This window comes from Camellia sinensis, chromosome 5 (genome assembly GCF_055761805.1).
Source record: "Camellia sinensis isolate YWXY chromosome 5, ASM5576180v1, whole genome shotgun sequence".
Lineage (NCBI taxonomy): Eukaryota > Viridiplantae > Streptophyta > Magnoliopsida > Ericales > Theaceae > Camellia > Camellia sinensis.
In genome coordinates, this window is record NC_138965.1 from 61,970,374 (window position 1) to 61,993,645 (window position 23,272).

The following is a 23,272-nucleotide window of genomic DNA, read 5'->3' on the forward strand; positions in this document are numbered from 1 at the left end:
TTTTTGCAAAATAAAATAAAATAAAAAAATAAGTTGATCAGATAACGGAAATCACATGTTCAAATCAATTTTATATAGACGGTGAAAAAATAAACGGTTCATACAACTGTCCATTCATAATTGATCCAAACACCTGATTTTCATTATCTAATCAACTTAATTTTTTGCAAAGATGATATACTCTATGGAACCCTCTATACAAAATTGATTCAAGCACGTGATTTTCGCTATCCAATCGACTTAATATTTTACAGGGGTTGGCTCTACAACATGAATGACTTAAAGCAAAAAATTAAAGGCAGACTGTTTTGGTTGTGTTTTGTTTCTTGTTTTTCAAGGCTAGGAACATGTTGAAATTGAATTTTATTAAAGATGAAAGAATACAAGTTTAATGAAGTAATTGGACCTATTTTTTACCAAATTTTTTTATCAAATTTAAATTTGATGCAAGATTTGGTGAACGAATAGAGATATTCTAATCATATTCATTTATTATTTGATATTTATCGTGTCGTGTTTATGTGTCTTGTTAATAAACTTTAGTTTTTATTAAAAATATCAAGTATAAAAAAATTTTAAAAAAAAATTTCCTTACACGCTATGCACGAGGTTTCGTAAATTAAAAAAAAAATCATTAAAATTATTTTGAAATAATTTAGTATTTTCTCTTGTAGTATACATAAAATTTATAATTATTTTTAAGGCCACCATACTGAGGGGTAATGAAGTCTCGAGCACGGCTTAAAACCTTTTAGTGTTGAGCCCTATCCACTGAACCCACCTCGGATACTATTATTAAAGGCATTATTTATAGCGATCTCGGTTTCCCTTTTTATTGGTTGCTGTGTACATCTCGTTTACATCCTTTACTCTTTGTATTTGAATCTTGGGTTGTGTTGGGCAGGTGTATAACAGGTTGGTTGGACTTAGGAACCAAGAGTAGTTGCCCAGATTTTGGCCTTCACGCTCGAGCGAGGATTTTTACGCTCGAGCGGGTCCTTCATTGTTGTCTGTCCGCACGAGCGGGATTTCCGACGCTCGAGCGTAGTTTTCCATCTTCCAGTATCTCCTCTGTAGTGTTGTGTGCTCGAGCGGGAGTTTTGACGCTTGAGCGGGATGTTGTGAGTGACGCTCGAGCGGAGAGGGTTGACGCTCGAGCGGAGGTATGGTTCTATAAAAGTTCTGGAAGTGTGTATCCGCCGCTCAAGCGGGATTGTTGACGCTCGAGCGGGAGTCTGTGACTGACGCTCAAGCGGGGGTTTGGACGCTCGAGCGGGGGTTTGGATGCTCGAGCGGGGCGACTTTTATATAAATTCGAGATCCGACTTTTGGATCACTTTTTCAACTCCTTTTCTCTCTCTTACTTTTTAAAACCTCCATTTCAGAGCTCCTCTCACTAGAACCTCAACTTCTCTCTAGGTATTGATCTAGCTAGGGTGTATTCCTCACCTTTGGTCTTTACAAAAGTTGGGTTGATCGTCGAGGGCTTTACATTGATCCGAAAATTTCGAGTTTTGGAGCACGTTGAGTTTCTTCATCTTCACCCCTTGAACTCCGAATTTGAGGTAGGGATATCCTACTCTTCTTTATGAGTTATGTCTTTAAATTTTGGCATTTCGATATGTTGGGAGTTGTTGGGTAATTTTGAGAAAGTTCGGGCCTTTGTGTAATTTTACAAAAGTTGGGGTTTTAATCATATAAAACCTAAATGCATGTTTGGCATGGAAAAGTGAAATTAATGTTAAAACATTAATGAAAATGGAACCTAAGGGTTGTGATGTTAATTATGGAATATGCCCTAATTACATTGGTTAATTAATTTGTATAATTAATTGTTGGAAATGAGGAATTGAATTGAGAATGTTGAAATCGGGAATGTATGGGACTAAAGAGTGTGGTTGGATCATTTATTGCTCACCTAATTGAAATGTCGATTTAATATCCATTTTATGCATTTATTTTCTGTTTAGAAATAACTGCTTTGGGCTATCGGTGGAGGATAGTCTTGATTGTTGTAGACAATGCATGATGATTAGGCAAACTAAAACTAATCGAGTGAATGTGTCATAGAGTATGACGGTGAATTGAATACATTAATTCTATGTATTGATTGATTGTGTATAGAACCCTTGTGTTTATATGCATTGTGTGTAGAGGAGGAGATGAGGGATGTACTCCGCGGTTTAGGGGAAGATGGGGGATGTACCTCTAAACCGGATAGGATTGGAGGAGATGGGGGATGAACTCCGTAGGCACAGCTCATATGCTTGTCTAGAGAAGTGAAGATACAGCTCATAGGCTTATCTTTGAGAAATGTAGATACAGCTCATATGCTTGTCTAGTGAAGTGTAGATACAGCTCATATGCTTGTCTAGTGAAGTGTGGATACAGCTTATATGCTTATCTGTTGATGCGTAAGATGTTTATCTGTTGATGTGTTGATATAGCTAATATGCTTATCTGTTAAATAAGGATGGAAAATGGAAAGTGACATAGACTCATATGTTATGAAATTGTAACGTGATATATGCGGATGTATCGGTGTTGGCCATCTATCAATTGCTAATCTTTTAGTCATTGCTCATAGTTGGTTTAGTATATCTCTGCTGGGTTGTGGCTCACCCTATATGGGAACATCATTTGCAGGTACAGGTAGCATGCCACCTCCAAGGACGTAGCTTGGGAGGCTAGAGGCGGGCAGACTTTTGTTCTTTTTTTTCTTTTGATGTATTACATGTGTATTCAAGCCAAGGGCTTAATGTGTAAATGAGTTAGTACTCTTTTGTTGTAACCAAGTGTTAGCTTGGAAAGCTGTAAGCCTTTAGGGCATTTGCTTTGTTGTTAACATGTAATACTTTTTGTAATGAAACTCTGTTGAATAGAAGAATGTGGAACTTTTATTTATATCAATGTATGTCTATATTGATGGGTTTAATGTTATTATTTTGAGGGCTTTACAACTTGGTATCAGAGCGTACCGGGTTCGAATACTTTGGGTACGTGGGAAGTGATTAGTATCACAATGGGTTTGTCTCGCTTGATAGAGACTTCGGAATAGTGTTGCATGCTATGTGTTTAATTGATAACATGCTTATGTGACTATGTGGGTATGGGATTTAGTTTCTAGGATGTTGATTGGATCCTTGGGTTTCTGTGAGTCTTGTTGGAAAGGCACTTGATCAATGTTGTTTCTAACCGAAACTCTAGTAACGCCTCGGGACTATCATTATCCGGAAATGAAATTCGTAAGTGCTTATGTGTTTATATGCTTACGTGGAATGAATTACAGTTGTCCATGCATTAGGACGCTAGTGTTATACCTTCGGCACATTTGTGAATGTGCTAATAGTCTTGGTTACCTTTATTAGGATGTCAGGACGAGGAAGAGGTGCTAGGCGTGGTAGGCCTGCGAGGCAGGAAGTACCCTTACCGGATGATATTCCGGCAGTACAAGAGGGAGTTGGTCAGGCCAACGTGGCCGAGCCAGTGGGTCAGCAGGCTATGGGCGCCTTGGCCCGAGAGATAGCGGGAGCTTTGGGTATTCTCAGAGCTGAAAATCAAGTTACTGAGGCTGGACCTTCTTTCTTGAAGAGGGAGTTCTTCCGGTCTAACCCGGACGAGTTTGTTGGGGATCCGAAGGAGCCACTTAAGGCGGACGAGTGGCTGGAACAAATGGAGAAGACGTTCGAGATGCTTGGCATCGAGGACGGGGCTCTTAAGGTGACCTTGGCATCCTTCCAACTGAAGGGAGATGTGGGTCAATGGTGGAAGTACGAGAAGGGCAGTGTTGGTGGTGCATGGGAGGCATTTGTGAATGCTTTCCAGGTGAAGTTTTTATCTTCAACCGCAAGGGAGAAGCTGAGGGAGCAGTTTTGCCAGCTTAAGCAGCAGAGCCTGTCAGTGGCTGAGTTTGAGGCTACTTTTACCACTCTATCCAGGTTTGCACCTGAACTAGTGGCGTCCGAGGAACGCCGTTGCTTTGAGTTTGAGCGGAAGCTGAGGCGAGGCCTTAAGATGAGGGTTGGTGGATCTTTCATCCGAGAGTATAGACGGTTGGTGGATGTTGCAGCTCATATGGAGCTCTTGATGCAGGAGGAGGATGAGGGGTAGAGAGGCTCCAAGAGGAGCCAAGATGGTCAGGGCGATGGTAGGAGACAGAGGGGTCCCAACCTTCAACAGTCTCAGGGTGGTCTGGCTAGGTCAACCTTTCCAATGCCGAGTACAGGCTCTGGGAGAGGTAGTCAGGGGGGTTTCACCTATTACAAGTGTGGCCAGCTGGGTCACAAGGTTTCGGTTTGCCCGCAGAAGGGAGGGGGTCAGCGAGCTGCTTCTTCTTCAGCTAGACCTCAGGGCCAGAGTGAGGGCAGGGGCCAGTCCTTGTCTTGTTATCAGTGTGGTCAGCCTGGGCACCTGAAGAGGTTTTGCCCATAGTTGAGTGCTACTTCAGGGGCGTCTGGTTCTAGGCAGACGCAGAGTTTTCAGCCAGCTCAGTCTGCGCAGGCCTCGAGGGCCAACCCGGGAGCTTCGTCATCCCAGTCTGTGCAGCAGTCGTTTGCTCCTAGAGGTGAGTAGGTGGATCAGGGGCCTACAGGGCGTGTGTATGCTGTTACCACGCAGGATCTAGTACCGGCTCCATCAGTAGTGAGAGGTACCTTTTTGTTTTGCAACTCGGTTGCTAATGTGTTGATTAATATGAGTGCATCTCATTCTTTTGTATCTGCTACATTTGCATCTGTTTTGGAATTGGAGTTGGCACAGTTAGCATCTCCCATTTGTGTAGTATCGCCTATTGGTGGTGAGTTGATCTTCAAACAGGGAGTTAGAGGTTGTGATATAGAGGTCGCCGACCATAGGCTTCCTTTTCCATTTGTGGTCATGCCCATGAAGGGCTTTGATGTTATTTTGGGTATGGACTGGCTATCGTCATACCGGGCTGTTATTGATTGCTACCGCCAGAGGGTCACGTTATGTACCTTGAGCAGGGAGTGGTTCCATTTCTTGGGAGACCGGGTTGGTAGTGTTTTGCCACCGGGGTATGATTCGCGAGGGCGGAGTGAGCTTAGTGGTCTACTTGCTAGCTTTGAGAGTGGTGAGTGTGATGAGACCCAGCTTGTGTTGCCGAGGGTGGTTTGTGAATATTCGGATGTTTTTCCCGAGGACCTTGTTAGTTTGCCACCTCACCGAGAGATAAAGTTCTCTATTGATCTAGTGCCCGGCACGGCGCCGATTTCTATGGCACCTTATCGTTTTGCCCCAGCCGAGTTGAGTGAGTTGAAGATTCAGCTCCAGGAGTTGCTAGATAAAGGTTTTGTTCGCCCTAATGTTTCACCGTGGGGAGCACCGGCCCTCTTTGCTAAGAAGAAAGATGGTGCCTTGAGATTGTGTATCGACTACCGAAAGTTGAATCGGGCTACGGTCAAGAATAAGTACCCTATGCCCCGTATAGATGATTTGTTTGACCAGTTGAAGGGTTCCCGTTGTTTCTCTAAGATAGACTTGAGATCGGGTTACCACCAGTTGAGGGTCAGGGAGGAGGATATCCCGAAGATGGCATTCCGTACACGGTATGGCCATTATGAGTTTCTGGTGATGCCATTTGGGCTTACCAATACACCGGCAGTCTTTATGGACTTGATGAACCGGGTCTTCCGGGAATTCTTAGATCGATTTGTGGTCATTTTCGTGGACGACATTCTTATCTATTCGCCTTCTGAGGAGGAGCATGAGGCACACTTAAGAGTAGTGCTTGAGTTACTTAGAGCCCATAGGCTGTACGCTAAGTTTGGGAAGTGTGAGTTCTGGCTGGGAGAAGTCAAGTTCTTAGGCCATGTAGTATCCAGAGAAGGGGTGTCTGTTGATGCGTCCAAGGTAGAGGCAGTGCAAGATTGGGCACAGCCTAAGAGTGTGTTTGAGATCCGCAGTTTTCTGGGATTAGCTGGGTATTACCGCCGGTTCGTGAAAGATTTCTCCAGACTAGCTTCGCCGTTGACTAGATTGACAAGGAAAGGGGTCAAGTTTGTGTGGAATGAGACTTGTGAGAAGTCGTTCCAAGAGTTGAAGGTCAGATTGACCACCGCTCCGGTTTTGATTATTCCGGAGAGAGGGTTGGGTTATGCGGTTTATTGTGATGCCTCACGAGAGGGTTTGGGTTGTGTGTTGATGCAAGAGGGGAAAGTGGTAGCTTATGGCTCACGTCAGTTGAAAATACACGAGAAGAATTACCCTTCACACGACTTAGAGTTAGCCACAGTGATCTTTGCCTTGAAAATTTGGAGGCACTACCTGTATGGTGAGAGGTTTGATGTGTTCTCGGACCACAAGAGTTTGAAGTACCTGTTTACCCAGAGGGACTTGAATTTGAGGCAGAGGAGATGGATGGAGTTCATTGAGGACTACGATTTTGAGTTGCACTATCACCCGGGAAAGGCCAATGTTGTGGCCGATGCCCTTAGTAGAAAATCCATTAGTGATGTAGCTTGTATAACCATCCGGGAATGGGAGATGTTGGATACACTTGGTGAGTTTGATTTGCGTCTGGGCGAATCTGTTGAGGCTGCGGCCTTGTTTTCTATTGTTGCGCAGCCTACACTTGTGACTAGGGTGTTAGAGGCACAGAGAGGTGACCTTGAGGTAGAATCCCTCCGAGAGAAGATCTCAAGTGGGAAGGTGGAGAAGGGTTTGACGGTGTATCCCGACCAGAGTGTGAGATACCGAGACCGTTTGTTTGTGCCGGAGTCTTGCCGAGGGGAGGTACTTCGAGAGTTCCACCATTCACGCCTTGCGGTGCATCCGGGAGGCACTAAAATGTATCATGATTTGGGTCGCCAGTTTTGGTGGCGAGGTATGAAGAGGGATATGGCAGTTTTTGTGTCGAAATGCCTTACTTGTCAGCAACTGAAGGCCGAGCATCAGAGGCCAGCGGGTTTGTTGCAACCCTTGCCTATTGCCGAGTGGAAGTGGGAGCATGTCACCATGGACTTCGTTGTAGGTCTTCCGAGGACTCAGCGGGGTAGTGATGCTATTTGGGTGGTTGTAGACCGGTTGACTAAGTCGGCGCACTTTATTCCCATGCGTGTGAGAGATTCGGTAGATCATCTCGCCGACTTGTATATTCGGGACATAGTGAGATTGCACGGGGTCCCAGTGACGATCGTCTCAGATAAAGATCCTCGTTTTACTGCTAGGTTGTGGCAGAGTTTACAGAGTGCCTTGGGCACTAAGTTGACCTTTAGCACGGCTTACCATCCTCAGACTGACGGGCAGTCCGAGCGTACTATTCAGATCCTTGAGGATATGCTTCGAGGTTGTGTCCTTGACTTTAGTGGGACGTGGGAGAGGCACTTGCCCTTGGTGGAGTTTGCCTACAACAACAGTTTCAGTCGAGTATCGGTATGGCACCGTTTGAGGCCTTGTATGGCCGACCGTGTAGGTCTCCAGTTTGTTGGGCCGAGGTGGGTGATACACCTTTGTGGGGTCCGGAGTTGGTTAGGGAGACGACGGAGAAAGTTGAGCTTATCCGTAGGCGGCTTATTACAGCCCAGAGTTGCCAAAAGAGTTATACCGACCGTAGGAGGAGACCCTTGATGTTTGAGATAGGTGATCATGTCTTTTTGAAGATATCACCTAGGCGGGGTTTGATGAGGTTTGGGAAGAGTGGGAAGTTATCCCCTCGGTTTATTGCTCCCTTTGAGATCCTTGAGACGATTGGGGAAGTCGCTTACCGTTTGGCTTTACCGCCGCAGTTGTCCGGGGTGCATGACGTCTTTCATGTTAGTATGCTTCGGAAGTATGAGCCGGATCCATCGCATGTGTTAGATTGGACCGACTTAGAGGTAGATGAGGACGCCTCATATGAGGAGAGACCGGTTCGGGTCTTGGATAGGCAGGATCAAGTCCTGCGTGGCAAGACCATCCCTTTGGTAAAGGTTTTGTGGAAACATCACGGAGTGGAGGAAGCCACTTGGGAACGTGAGTTGGAAGTCCGCGAGAAATATCCGGACTTGTTTATTGGTGAGTAATCTTGTATTTAGATTTTGCAATATTGCTGGACTTAAGAGCTTTATATATGTCTTAAGTTGTAAAACATTGGTGATGTTTTGGTTTAATGGAAGTACGTTGTAGAACTTACCTTGATATGGGAGTTGATTATGATATTGCATATGTTGGCCATATTATAAAATTGGAGTTGTATCATGTATATTGATTATGATATGAACTGTGAACCATGTATGTTGAAAATGGTTGGAAATGGAAGAAAATTGCATATTGATAATGCACTTGTAATATATGTTGTGAAATGCCTCTTGAAAAGAGATGGAATTGACCGGCAATGGGTCGAAATGTTTAATATTGGATTGAAATGTTGTTAGAAATGGAGAAAACCTGTTTTTTTTTTTTTTGAAAAACTTGTGTCTAATTTCGGGGACGAAATTCTTTAAGGGGGGGAGGTTATAGCGATCCCGGTTTCCCTTTTTATTGGTTGTTGTGTACATCTCGTTTACATCCTTTACTCTTTGTATTTGAGTCTTGGGTTGTGTTGGGCAGGTGTATAACAGGTTGGTTGGACTTAGGAACCAAGAGTAGTTGCCCAGATTTTGGCCTTCACGCTCGAGCGAGGATTTTTACGCTCGAGCGGGCCCTTCGTTGTTGTCTGTCCGCTCGAGCGGGGTTTCCGACGCTCGAGCATAGTTTTCCATCTTCCAGTATCTCCTCCGCAGTGTTGTGCGCTCGAGCGGGAGTTTTGACGCTCGAGCCGGATGTTGTGTGTGACGCTCGAGCGGAGAGGGTTGACGCTCGAGCGGAGGTATGGTTCTGTAAAAGTTCTGGAAGTGTGTATCCGCCGCTCGAGCGGGATTGTTGACGCTCGAGCGGGAGTCTGTGACTGACGCTCGAGCGGGGGTTTGGACGCTCGAACGGGGCGACTTTTATATAAATCCGAGATCTGACTTTTGGATCACTTTTTCAACTCCTTTTCTCTCTCTTACTTTTTAAAACCTCCATTTGAGAGCTCCTCTCATTAGAACCTCAACTTCTCTCTAGGTATTGATCTAGCTAGGGTGTATTCCTCACCTTTGGTCTTTACAAAAGTTGGGTTGATCGTCGAGGGCTTTACATTGATCCGAAAATTTCGAGTTTTGGAGCACGTTGAGTTTCTTCATCTTCACCCCTTGAACTCCGAATTTGAGGTAGGGATATCCTACTCTTCTTTATGAGTTATGTCTTTAAATTTTGGCATTTCGATATGTTGGGAGTTGTTGGGTAATTTTGAGAAAGTTCGGGCCTTTGTGTAATTTTACAAAAGTTGGGGTTTTAATCATATAAAACCTAAATGCATGTTTGGCATGGAAAAGTGAAATTAATGTTAAAACATTAATGAAAATGGAACCTAAGGGTTGTGATGTTAATTATGGAATATGCCCTAATTACATTGGTTAATTAATTTGTATAATTAATTGTTGGAAATGAGGAATTGAATTGAGAATGTTGAAATCGGGAATGTATGGGACTAAAGAGTGTGGTTGGATCATTTATTGCTCACCTAATTGAAATGTCGATTTAATATCCATTTTGTGCATTTATTTTCTGTTTAGAAATAACTGCTTTGGGCTATCGGTGGAGGATAGTCTTGATTGTTGTAGACAATGCATGATGATTAGGCAAACTAAAACTAATCGAGTGAATGTGTCATAGAGTATGACGGTGAGTTGAATACATTAATTCTATGTATTGATTGATTGTGTATAGAACCCTTGTGTTTATATGCATTGTGTGTAGAGGAGGAGATGGGGGATGTACTCCGCGGTTTAGGGGAAGACGGGGGATGTACCTCTAAACCGGATAGGATTGGAGGAGATGGGGAATGAACTCCGTAGGCATAGCTCATATGCTTGTCTAGAGAAGTGAAGATACAGCTCATAGGCTTATCTTTGAAAAGTGTAGATACAGCTCATATGCTTGTCTAGTGAAGTGTAGATACAGCTCATATGCTTGTCTAGTGAAGTGTGGATACAACTTGTATGCTTATCTGTTGATGCGTAAGATGTTTATCTGTTGATGTGTTGATATAGCTAATATGCTTATCTATTAAATAAGGATGGAAAATGGAAAGTGACATAGACTCGTATGTTATGAAATTATAACGTGATATATGCGGATGTATCGGTGTTGGCCATCTATCAATTGCTAATCTTTTAGTCATTGCTCATAGTTGGTTTAGTATATCTCTGCTGGGCTGTGGCTCACCCTATATGGAAACATCATTTGCAGGTACAGGTAGCATGCCACCTCCAAGGACGTAGCTTGGGAGGCTAGAGGCGGGCAGACTTTTGTTGTTTTTTTTCTTTTGATGTATTACATGTGTATTCAAGCCAAGGGCTTAATGTGTAAATGAGTTAGTACTCTTTTGTTGTAACCAAGTGTTAGCTTGGAAAGCTGTAAGCCTTTAGGGCATTTGCTTTGTTGTTAACATGTAATACTTTTTGTAATGAAACTCTGTTGAGTAGAAGAATGTGGAACTTTTATTTATATCAATGTATGTCTATATTGATGGGTTTAATGTTATTATTTTGAGGGTGTTACATTATTATTAAGACCTCTTTTAAGAAATAAGTTAAAAGTTAATTTTTTAATTTTTTCTTTTTTAATTTTCAAATGTGTTGAGGGTTAAAGTCAATCTTCCACAATTCCATAAGCTACGGTAAGAATTCTTGTCTCAACCTTGGGAATTAACATATGAGATGGGAGAATTTGCATTGGTTTAAGAATTAGGGTAGTGTAGGTTATGTCAAGGGCGCTAAATTCAAGGCTTCATGTTTGTATATGGCATACATAGCATTATTCATGTTCAATTTATTTCTTTTGCATAATCTTTGGTAGTTATAGGAAGAAATTTATGGATTTGGGCTGGGAAAGTTACACTCAAAATTTTGCATAATCTTTGGTAGTTGGAGGAAGGAATTTATGGATTTGGGTTGGGAAAGTTATCTTTTCTTTTCCAATACCAATGAGTTTGTTTGAACTTATGGTGTTGGGTTGAACTTAGAATTTACTCTTTCACCATATTTTGTAAGTTTTAAGCCTTGATTTGTTCAAATTTGGGTTTGATTTTTGGAGCATTGAAGCTCCAAAGCAAAGCAGAAATTTTTGTTCTGGAACACCTAGAACCGCACGTGCGGCATGGGGAACCGCACGTGACGGAGGCACAGCTGCACATGCGGCGAGGAGGCCCGCACATGCGGGAAACAAGGGTAGAAGCACCTTGCATTCTAAAATAATTGCGCTATCCGGTGTAGGTTCGGTGAGAATATTGCACGTGTGGCCAAGGTGCTCCGCACGTGCGGTTATTTAGCAGACCCAGTTTCAGTTTTCTGCTTAATGTCTGCAGCTTCTGAGCCTCTGTTGGCATGATTTTCGCATATATTTGACGATCATATGCATTACACGGACATTAAAGATAATAAGGACAATTACGCCAACTAATCAATAAGTTATAACATCTTAATCGAAATTCTGCGATCGAAATTCCAGCCCTGCACAAAGAAGTGTTCAAATATTTCAGAGACCAATTTGCTCACAATAGGTTTGATAATGTAATTCACGAAAACTTCCCTTGCAGGGGTCTCTCCAACTTCCTTCATCTTCAAGTGTAGGAATGGTGGTTCTCTGATAGAGCTTTAATACTTCCCGCCGGGGGGGGGGGGGGGGGATCTTCAAGTGTAGGAATGGTGGTTCTATGATAGAGCTTTTATTTTAGCTGGGAGGGGGGAAGTGGGTGGTTGGGAATGGGGTGTTTGGGGGCGATTTGGAGAATTAACCACGATTTGACATGTGGCGCCTCTCGTAACGAGCAACACCTCCTTTATTTGTCCATATTGGTCTTTTACTTTACGGCGTGTACATCTTCTCTCTACATCTTTTTGAGGACTTGGATTGTTCAATTGACCATCGGATTGGACCATCTAATCTGGTTTATTATGTCTATTTTTGAGTCTCGTTTGGATAATTTGAACTATTTACATTTTAGGATTGTCGAGTATGTCATTCTTGCAAAATAAAATAAAATAAAATAAAATAAATAAGTTGATCAGATAACGAAAATCACATGTTGAAATCAATTTTATATAGACGGTGAAAAAATAAACGGTTCATACAACTGTCCATACATAATTGATCCACACACTTGATTTCTGTTATCTGATCAACTTAATTTTTTGCAAAGATGATATATTCTACGGAACCCTCTATACAAAATTGATTCAAGCACGTGATTTTCGTTATCCAATCGACTTAATATTTTACAGGGGCTGGCTCTACAACATGAATGACCTAAAGCAAAAAATTAAAGGCATACTGTTTTGGTTTTATTTTGTTTCTTCTTTTTCAAGGCTAGGAACTTGTTGAAATAGATTTTTATTAAAGATGAAAGAATACAAGTTTAATGAAATAATTGGACCTATTTTTTACCAAATTTTTTTATCAAATTTAAATTTGATGCAAGATTTGGTGAACGATTAGAGATATTCTAATCATATTCATTTATTATTTGATATTTATCGTGTCGTGTTTATGTGTCATGTCAATAAATTTTATTTTTAATCAAAAATATGAAGTATATAATTTTTTTTTTAAATTTTCCTTACACGCTATGCATGAGGCTTTATAAATTTAAAAAATATATATATTTAAAATTATTTTGAAATAATTTAGTATTTTCTCTTGTAGTATACATGAAATTTATAATTATTTTATGGGCACCATACTGAGAGGCAATGGAGTCTCGAGCACGGGTTAAAACCTTTTGGGGTTGAGCCCTATCCACTGAAGCGACCTCGGATACTATTATTAAAGGCATTATTATTAAGACCTATTTTAAGAAATAAGTTAAAAGTTAATTTTTTAATTTTTTCTTTTTTAATTTTCAATTGTGTTGAGGGTTTAAGAATTCTTGTCTCAACCTTGGGAATTAACATATGAGATGGGAGAATTTGCATTGGTTTAAGAATTAGGGTAGTGTAGGTTATGTCAAGAGTGCTAAATTCAAGACTTCATGTTTGTATATGGCATACATAGCATTATTCATCTTCAATTTCTTTCTTTTGCATAATCTTTGGTAGTTAGAGGAAGAAATTTATGGATTTGGGCTGGGAAAGTTACACTCAAAGTTTTGCATAATCTTTGGTAGTTGGAGGAAGGAATTTATGGATTTGGGTTGGGAAAGTTATCTTTTCTTTTCCAATACCAATGAGTTTGTTTGAACTTATGATGTTGGGTTGAACTTAGAATTTACTCTTTCACCATAGTTTTGTAAGTTTTAAGCCTTGATTTGTTCAAATTTGCGTTTGATTTTTGGAGCATTCAAGCTCCAAAGCAGAGCAGAAATTTCGGTTCTAGAACACCCAGAACCGCACCTATGGCATGGGGAACCGCAAGTGCCGGAGGCACAACTGCACGTGCGGCGAGGAGGCCCGCACGTGCGGGAAACAAGGGTAGAAGCACCTTGCATTCTGAAATAATTGTGCTATCCGGTGCACGTGCGATGAGAGTATCGCACGTTCGGCCAAGGTGCTCCGCACGTGCGGCTATTTAGCAGACCCAGTTTCAGTTTTCTGCTTAATGTCTGTAGCTTCTGAGCCTCTGTTGGCATGCTTTTCGCATATATTTGACGATCATATGTATTACACAGACATTAAAGATAATAAGGACAATTACGCCAACTAATCAATAAGTAATAACACAACTAATTAATTGCACGGTAAAGTAAAAACGTTATACTTGTATCTGTCTATGTAGGTCAAACGCCATGTTGCAGCCAATTGCACGGTTTTTGAAAGTTTAGATCGACTCAATCTAAATATACTTAAAACGAATAAAATTTATGAAAAAAATCTTAAACTTTCAAAAACCTTTCCAAAATCCAAATTGGGCTCAATTTTTCAGAAAAGTGAGTTAAAATAGTCTTGATATATATATATACACTAGCACTCTAATGAAAAAAAAAAGAAGATTAATATTAGAGGCACGATGTAATAATATTGTATGTGTATTTTTTTGTCACTTGAGTAACATGACCACTTGAGTAGCACATTATATGTGCTCAAGTGATCATGTTATATAGATATGTCAATATATATAAAAGAAAATTAATACTTTCAATTGAATGTAATGTTAATAAAGGGGCTTAATGAACTCTAATTTCAATCTAAAACAAAAAACAAAAGGGATTTATGTATCTTCTTATGTAGAATAGAACGACTAGGAGCAGCATAAAGAAGAACATCTTAATCGAAATTCTGCGATCGAAATTCCAGCCCCGCACAAAGAAGTGTTCGAATATTTCAGAGCCCAATTTGCTCACAATAGGTTTGATAATGTAATTCACGAAAACTTCCCTTGCAACGGTCTCTCCAACTTCCTTCATCTTCAAGTGCAGGAATGGTGGTTCTGTGATGGCGCTTTTATTCTAGGAGGGAGGGGGGAAGTGGGTGGTTGGGAATGGGGTGTTTGGGGGCGATTTGGACAATTAACCACGATTTGACATGTGACACCTCTCGTAACGAGCAACACCTCTTTTATTTGTCCATATTGGTTTTTTACTTTACGGCGTGTACATCCTCTCTCTACATCTTTTTGAGGACTTGGATTGTTCAATCAACCATCGGATTGGACCATCTAATATGGTTTATTATGTCTATTTTTGAGTCTTGTTTGGATAATTTGAACTGTTTACATTTTAGGATTTTCGAGTATGTCATTTTTGCAAAATAAAATAAAATAAAAAAATAAGTTAATCAGATAACAAAAATCACATGTTGAAATCAATTTTATATAGACGCTGAAAAAATAAATGGTTCATACAACTGTTCATACATAATTGATCCAAACACCTGATTTTCGTTATCTGATCAACTTAATTTTTTGCAAAGATGATATACTCTACAGAACCCTCTATACAAAATTGATTCGAGCACGTGATTTTCGTTATCCAATCGACTTAATATTTTACAGGGGCTGGCTCTACAACATGAATGACCTAAAGCAAAAAATTAAAGGCATATTGTTTTGGTTTTGTTTTGTTTCTTCTTTTTCAAGGCTAGGAACATGTTGAAATAGATTTTTATTAAAGATGAAAGAATACAAGTTTAATGAAATAATTGGACCTATTTTTTACCAAATTGTTTTTATGAAATTTAAATTTGATGCAAGATTTGGTGAACGATTAGAGATATTCTAATCATATTCATTTATTATTTGATATTTATCGTGTCGTGTTTATGTGTCATGTCAATAAATTTTATTTTTAATTAAAAATATGAAGAATATAAATTTTTTTTTTAAATTTTCCTTACACTCTATGCACGAGGCTTTATAAATTAAAAAAAAATCATTAAAATTATTTTGAAATAATTTAGTATTTTCTCTTGTAGTATACATGAAATTTATAATTATTTTTAAGGGCACCATACTGAAAGGCAATGGAGTCTCGAGCACGGGTTAAAACCTTTTAGTGTTGAGCCCTATCCACTGAAGCCACCTCGGATACTATTATTAAATGCATTATTATTAAGACCTATTTTAAGAAATAAGTTAAAAGTTAATTTTTTTAATTTTTTCTTTTTTAATTTTCAAATGTGTTGAGGGTTAAAGTCAATCTTCCACAATTCCATAAGCTAAGGTAAGAATTCTTGTCTCAACCTTGGGAATTAACATATGAGATGGGAGAATTTGCGTTGGTTTAAGAATTAGGGTAGTGTAGGTTATGTCAAGAGCGCTAAATTCAAGACTTCATGTTTGTATATGGCATACATAGCATTATTCATGTTCAATTTCTTTCTTTTGCATAATCTTTGGTAGTAGAGGAAGAAATTTATGGATTTGGGCTGGGAAAGTTACACTCAAAGTTTTGCATAATCTTTGGTAGTTGGAGGAAGGAATTTATGGATTTGGGTTGGAAAAGTTATCTTTTCTTTTCCAATATCAACGAGTTTGTTTGAACTTATGATGTTGGGTTGAACTTAGAATTTACTCTTTCACCATATTTTTGTAAGTTTTAAGCCTTGATTTGTTCAAATTTGGGTTTGATTTTTGGAGCATTGAAGCTCCAAAGCAGAGCAGAAATTTCGGTTCTAGAACACCCAGAACCGAACGTGTGGCATGGGGAACCGCACGTACGGGAGGCACAACTGCACGTGCGGCGAGGAGACCCGCACGTGCGGCAAACAAGGTTAGAAGCACCTTGCATTCTGAAATAATTGTGCTATCCGGTGGACGTGCGGTGAGAGTATCGCACGTGCAGCTATTGAGCAGACCTAGTTTCAGTTTCCTGCTTAATGTCTGCAACTTCTAAGCCTCTGTTGGCATGATTTTCGCATATATTTGACAATCATATTCATTACACGGACATTAAAGATAATAAGGACAATTACGCCAACTAATCAATAAGTTATAACATAACTAATTAATTGCACGGTAAAGTAAACACGTTATACTTGTATCTGTTAGTGTAGGTCAAACGCCATGTTCTAGCCAATTGCACAGTTTTTGAAAGTTTAGATCGACTCAATCTAAATATACTTAAAACGAATAAAACTTATGAAAAAAATCTTAAACATTCAAAAACCTTTCCAAAATCCAAATTGGGCTCAATTTTTCAGAAAAGTGAGTTAAAATAGTCCTGATATATATATATATATATATATACTAGCAGTCTAATAAAAAAAAGAAGAGTAATATTAGAGGCACGATGTAATAATATTATATGTGTATTTTTTTGTCACTTGAGTAACATGACCACTTGAGTAGCACACTATATGTGCTCAAGTAATCATGTTATATAGATATGTCATTATATATAAAAGAAAATTAATACTTTCAATTGAATGTAATGTTAATAAAGGGGCTTAATGAACTCTAATTTGAATCTAAAACAAAAAACAAAAGGGATTTATGTATCTTCTTATGTAGAATAGAACGACTACGAGCAGCATAAAGAAGAACATCTTAATCGAAATTCTGCGTTCGAAATTCCAGCCCCGCACAAAGAAGTGTCCGAATATTTCAGAGCCCAATTTGCTCACAATAGGTTTGATAATGTAGTTCACGAAAACTTCCCTTGCAGCGGTCTCCCCAACTTCCTTCATCTTCAAGTGTAGGAATGTTGGTTCTGTGATAGAGCTTTTATACTTCCCCGGGGGGCGGGGGGGGGGGGATCTTCAAGTCTAGGAATGGTGGTTCTGTGATGGAGCTTTTATTTTAGGAGGGAGGGGGGAAGTGGGTGGTTGGGAATGGGGTGTTTGGGGGCGATTTGGACAATTAACCACGACTTGACATGTGACACCTCTCGTAACGATCAACACCTCCTTTATTTGTCCATATTGGTCTTTTACTTTACGGCGTGTACATCCTCTCTCTACATCTTTTTGAGGACTTGGATTGTGCAATCAACCATCGGATTGGACCATCTAATCTGGTTTATTATGTCTATTTTTGAGTCTCGTTTGGATAAGTTGAACTGTTTACATTTTAGGATTGTCGAGTATGTCATTTTTGCAAAACAAAATAAAATAAAAAAATAAGTTGATCAGATAACGAAAATCACATGTTGAAATCAATTTTATATAGACGGTGAAAAAATAAACGGTTCATACAACTGTTCATTCATAATTGACCCAAACACGTGATTTTCGTTATCTGATCAACTTAATTTTTTGCAAAGATGATATACTCTACGGAACCCTCTATACAAAATTGATTCAAGCACGTGATTTTCGCTATCCAATCGACTTAATATTTTACAGGGGTTGGCTCTGCAACATGAATGACTTAAAGCAAAAAATTAAAGGCAGACTGTTTTGGTTTTGTTTTGTTTCTTCTTTTTCAAGGCTAGGAACATGTTGGAATTGAATTTTATTAAAGATGAAAGAATACAAGTTTAATGAAATAATTGGACCTATTTTTTACCAATTTTTTTTATCAAATTTAAATTTGATGCAAGATTTGGTGAACGATTAGAGATATTCTAATCATATTCATTTATTATTTGATATTTATCGTGTCGTGTTTATGTGTCATGTCAATAAATTTTATTTTTAATTAAAAATATGAAGTATATAATTTTTTTTTTTTAAATTTTCGTTACACGCTATGCACGAGGCTTTATAAATTAAAAAAAAAATCATTCAAATTATTTTGAAATAATTTACTATTTTCTCTTGTAGTATACATGAAATTTATTATTCTTTTTAAGGGTACCATACTGAGAGGCAATGGAGTCTCGAGCACGCGTTAAAACCTTGTAGTGTTGAGCCCTATCAATTGAACCTATCTCGGATACTATTATTAAATGCATTATTATTAAGACCTATTTTAAGAAATAAGTTAAAAGTTAATTTTTTAATTTTTCTTTTTTAATTTTTAACTGTGTTGAGGGTTAAAGTCAATCTTCCACAATTCCATAAGCTAAGGTAAGAATTCTTGTCTCAACCTTGGGAATTAACATATGAGATGGGAGAATTTGCATTGGTTTAAGAATTAGGGTAGTGTAGGTTATGTCAAGAACGCTAAATTCTAGACTTCATGTTTGTATATGGCATACATAGCATTATTCATGTTCAATTTCTTTCTTTTGCATAATCTTTGGTAGTTAGAGGAAGAAATTTATGGATTTGGGCTAGGAAAGTTACACTCAAAGTTTTGCATAATCTTTGGTAGTTGGAGGAAGGAATTTATGGATTTGGGTTGGGAAAGTTATCTTTTCTTTTCCAATACCAATGAGTTTGTTTGAACTTATGATGTTGGTTTGAACATATAATTTACTCTTTCACCATATTTTTGTAAGTTTTAAGCCTTGATTTATTCAAATTTGGGTTTGATTTTTGGATCATTGAAGCTCCAAAGCAGAGCAGAAATTTCGGTTCTGGAACACCCAGAACCGCATGTGCAGCATGGGGAACTGCACGCGCGGATGGCACAGCTGCACGTGCGGCGAGGAGGCCCGCACGTGCGGGAAACAAAGGTAGACGCACCTTGCATTCTGAAATAATTGCGCTATTCGGTGCACGTGTGGTGAGAGTCTCTCACTTTCGGCCAAGGTGCTCCGCACGTGCGGCTATTTAGCAGACCCAGTTTCAGTTTTCTGCTTAATGTCTACAGCTTCTAAGCCTCTGTTGGCATGATTTTCACATATATTTGATGATCATATGCATTACACGGACATTAAAGATAATAAGGACAATTACGCCAACTAATCAATAAGTTATAACATAACTAATTAATTGCACTGTAAAGTAAACATGTTATACTTGTATCTGTCTGTGTATGTCAAACGCCATGTCTAGCCAATTGCACGGTTTTTGAAAGTTTAGATCGACTCAATCTAAATATACTTAAAATGAATAAAATTTATGAAAAAAATCTTAAACATTCAAAAACCTTGCCAAAATCCAAATTGGGCTCAATTCTTCAGGAAAGTGAGTTAAAATAGTCTTGATATATATATATATATATATATACTAGCAGTCTAATGAAAAAAAAAAAAAAAGAAGATTAATATTAGAGGCACGATGTAACAATATTATACGTGTATTTTTTGTCACTTGAGTAACATGACCACTTGAGTAGCACACTATATGTGCTCAAGTGATCATGTTATATAGATATGTCAATATATATATAAAAGAAAATTAATACTTTCAATTGAATGTAATGTTAATAAAGGGGCTTAATGAACTCTAATTTCAATCTAAAAAAAAACAAAAGGGATTTATGCATCTTCTTATGTAGAATAGAACAACTAGGAGCAGCATAAAGAAGAACATCTTAATCGAAATTCTGCGATCGAAATTCCAGCCCACACAAAGAATTCACGAAAACTTCCCTTGTAGTGGTCTCTCCAACTTCCTTCATCTATAAGTGTAGGAACGGTGGTTATGTGATAGAGCCTTTATGCTTCCTGGGGGGGGGGAGGCACACATGTGTTTAGCTTCGGGGGACAAGAAATATGCCTGACAATTCAAGAATTTCAGGCACTAATGGAATCCCAGCGTGATGAGGAAATCATATACCTCAGCCCCGTTTTGGCCACTTCCAAGCTTTGGGATGGATGTGTGGGCTCACTCTACACGAGCTTCAATCTTTGGTCCACAACGGAGAGCTGGATATTCTCAGCCTGGTTCTTTAATTTTCTGACATTGGTGATCGAGGTGACCTTCTCTGACGAGGCTTTCGGTAATATGCCCTCTGCTTGTGCATGCTGGCTGGTTTCTTTTTTGCCCCAAGTTTCAGTGGGTCCAGCATTCTGTTAGTCGAAGTGGCCCAAGGTTTGAAAGAAGGCAAAAGTTACATTGCCTTGGTGCTGGCCGAGACTTTGATGGGCTTAGACGCTTTTCATCGACGGGAAACTACCAAATTCGCGGGGAGTTCACTACTTCTCCAGGTAATGTTTCCCATCATTTCTCATATGTGCTTGTTACATGACTTGGCACTCATGCTCTATTTTTCTCTCAAAGCCCTTTTCTCACTTTTCTCTCGATGTACATCTCTCTATTCTTTAATCTCTCATATTTTTTATCCCTTCCCAGTTGTGGCTTATGGATAAACTGAAGGTAGTGGACTCTTACCCTGAGTACTCAGCTCGAGGCTATTTTTTCCACCACCGTCTAGTGGATTTCTCGAATGAGGGATGGTGGTGCCACTGGATGTGCAATAGGTCTACTGTTGACATAGCTTGGCGTTGCCCCTGGCTTAATCTGACTAGGATGAGCTACAGCATGACTCTATAACCTAGCATACAGTTGATCGGTCTCACACACTGTATATTCTACTTCCCTTTTCGATTTAGATGTTAGTTTGGACATGATCAGATCCGCCGAGAGGAAGAGGTAGAGTACCCGATTTCATTCCCCATCCGAGGTTCACACTTGGCTAGGTATCTCACTACTTGGAGGACAAAAGAGCTTCTGGCCCCTCCCCTAGTTTCAGTTGTGCCCTTTTTGGCAAATGTCTGGCTTGGCTCAAGGATGAGGCACAAATCGGGCCTACTTTGGCTTCAGGAGCTTCCACAAGCACGAGCGAGGGATGCAGGAGCACCTAATTCATCTATGCCTCTAGTTTATTGTTTTGAACTTTCTTTTCAAGTTTTTTCAATGTAATAAAAGCAACTTTGATTTGTATCAGAGACTTGGAGAACTTCATGTTGAAATCAATGAAATTAAAGTTGTGAGCATTGAAAATTTTCCTTTTGGTCCAAAAATGGTCTAAATTGTAAAAGGAAAAATTTCAACAAAAATCAACTTTTATTAAAACTTTCCAAAACCATTTTCGAAAAGGATCACCACTTGACACGCACGGAATCAATCCTCAAGATGTATAACTCCGAATCCAAAGATCAAAACTACCCCTTGTTTGAACACCACTGCTCAGTATCGTAACCAGCTCTAGTAAAGATCACAACTGAACAACCGAACCCTCAAGTAAAGAACAAACAAAGATGACCTGATCAAACACATGAACAGGACAGTTGAGTTAAAGGTGTTTATGGCCGAACTTCAAGATAAAGTTGCCTACATATCGCGAAGATGGGAATCAGGCCTTATGTAGTTCGGTTCAGGTTCACTCGAGTATTAACTCTCTCCTTTTGTGCTCTAACTTTTTCCAAGGTCGCCCTTTAAGGTTTTCAACCTTGCGAGCTCAGTTTTTCTTTATTTCTAATTTTTTATGCTCTAACTTTTGCCTAGGTTGCCCTTCCAGGTTTTCGGCCTAGCGAGCCCCTTAGGGATAGTATTTCTTCAACTTGTCCATGTTGATCGGTTGGGAAAATTCTAGGCCATCCAAGTCCATGAGAATAACAGCTCCACCCGATCAGATAGTTTTGATGATGCAAGGACCAGTCTAATTAGGTCTGAACTTGCCCCTAGGGTCATAAATGGGAGCTCGGTTGTCTTTCAACACCAAATCTCCTTCTTTGAGATTCCGAGACTTAACATTCTTGTTAAAAGCCCTGGCAATCCTTCGTTGATAACCCTGAACATGGTACAATGCTTTCACTCTTCTTTCATCAAACAGCATCAGTTCTTCAAACCTGCTCTACTGCCAATCTGCCTCTGTTATCTGACACTCGGCCATAACTCGTAACGACGGGACTTCTATTTCGATTGGCAGAACAGCTTCCATTCCATAGACAAGAAAATAAGGAGTTGCCTTATAGACGTCCGGATTAAAGTTTTGTAGCCCCAGAGTGCAAATGGAAATTTATCTAGCCAGTCCCTATATGTCTCAACCATCTTCTGCAAAATATGCTTGATGTTCTTGTTAGCGGCCTCAACAGCTCCATTGGTTTGTGGCCAGTATGTAGATGACTTGTGAAAAGCCACACTATACTTCTCTAACAAGTCTATCACCTCCTTCTTAAAGTGGGAGCCATTATCAGATATAATCTCAATTGGGACTCCATATCGGCAAATGATGTTATTTCGGATGAATTTAGCTACATGCGCTGCTTTCAACATTGCGTAGGACTGAGCTTCCATCCATTTCGTGAAGTAATCAATTGCCACCAGAATTTATTCATGCCCATTCGACCTTTTTGGTATAACTGACCCAATGACGTCAATTCCCCAGACTGAGAAAGACCATGGCGAAGTCATGTTGTACAGCTTCGACGGCGGGATGTTCATATGATTAGCATGAATTTGGCATTTGTGGCATTACCAAACAAAACCAATACAATCCTCCTCCATAATGGACCAATAGTAACCTTGCCTGAGAATCTTCTGGGCGAACATTACTCTGCTTATGTGCACTCCGTACTCTCCTCCATGGATAGCCTCCATCAGGCGCTTTGATTCCTCTTCTTCGACACACAACTTGTGCATTCTCAAATGACCCCTCTTGTACAGTTTACCTCTGCAGATAATAAATTGAACGGCCATCCGCCGTATTTCCTTTTTGTCCTTAGCATTTGCTCCTGGTGGATAGGTCTCCTTTTCCAAGAAGTTCTAAGTATTGTAGTACCAAGGGTTCTTGTCTTGCGATTCATCTATTGCGGTGATAGTCTCATAGGCTGGCGTGTATCTCTGCTCAATAATGATCGAATGTATCCAGACTCTAAGCGGGATGCCTATCATAGAAGATAGAGTTGATAAGGCATCAGCGAACTTGTTGCTCTCTTTCAGTTGATGCGTAAAAGTCAGCTTTTCAAACCTAGGAATGAGAACGTCCAAGGTCTGGTGATAAATCTTCATTTTTTCTTCTTTGACCTTCTAGTCTCCGTTTGCTTGAG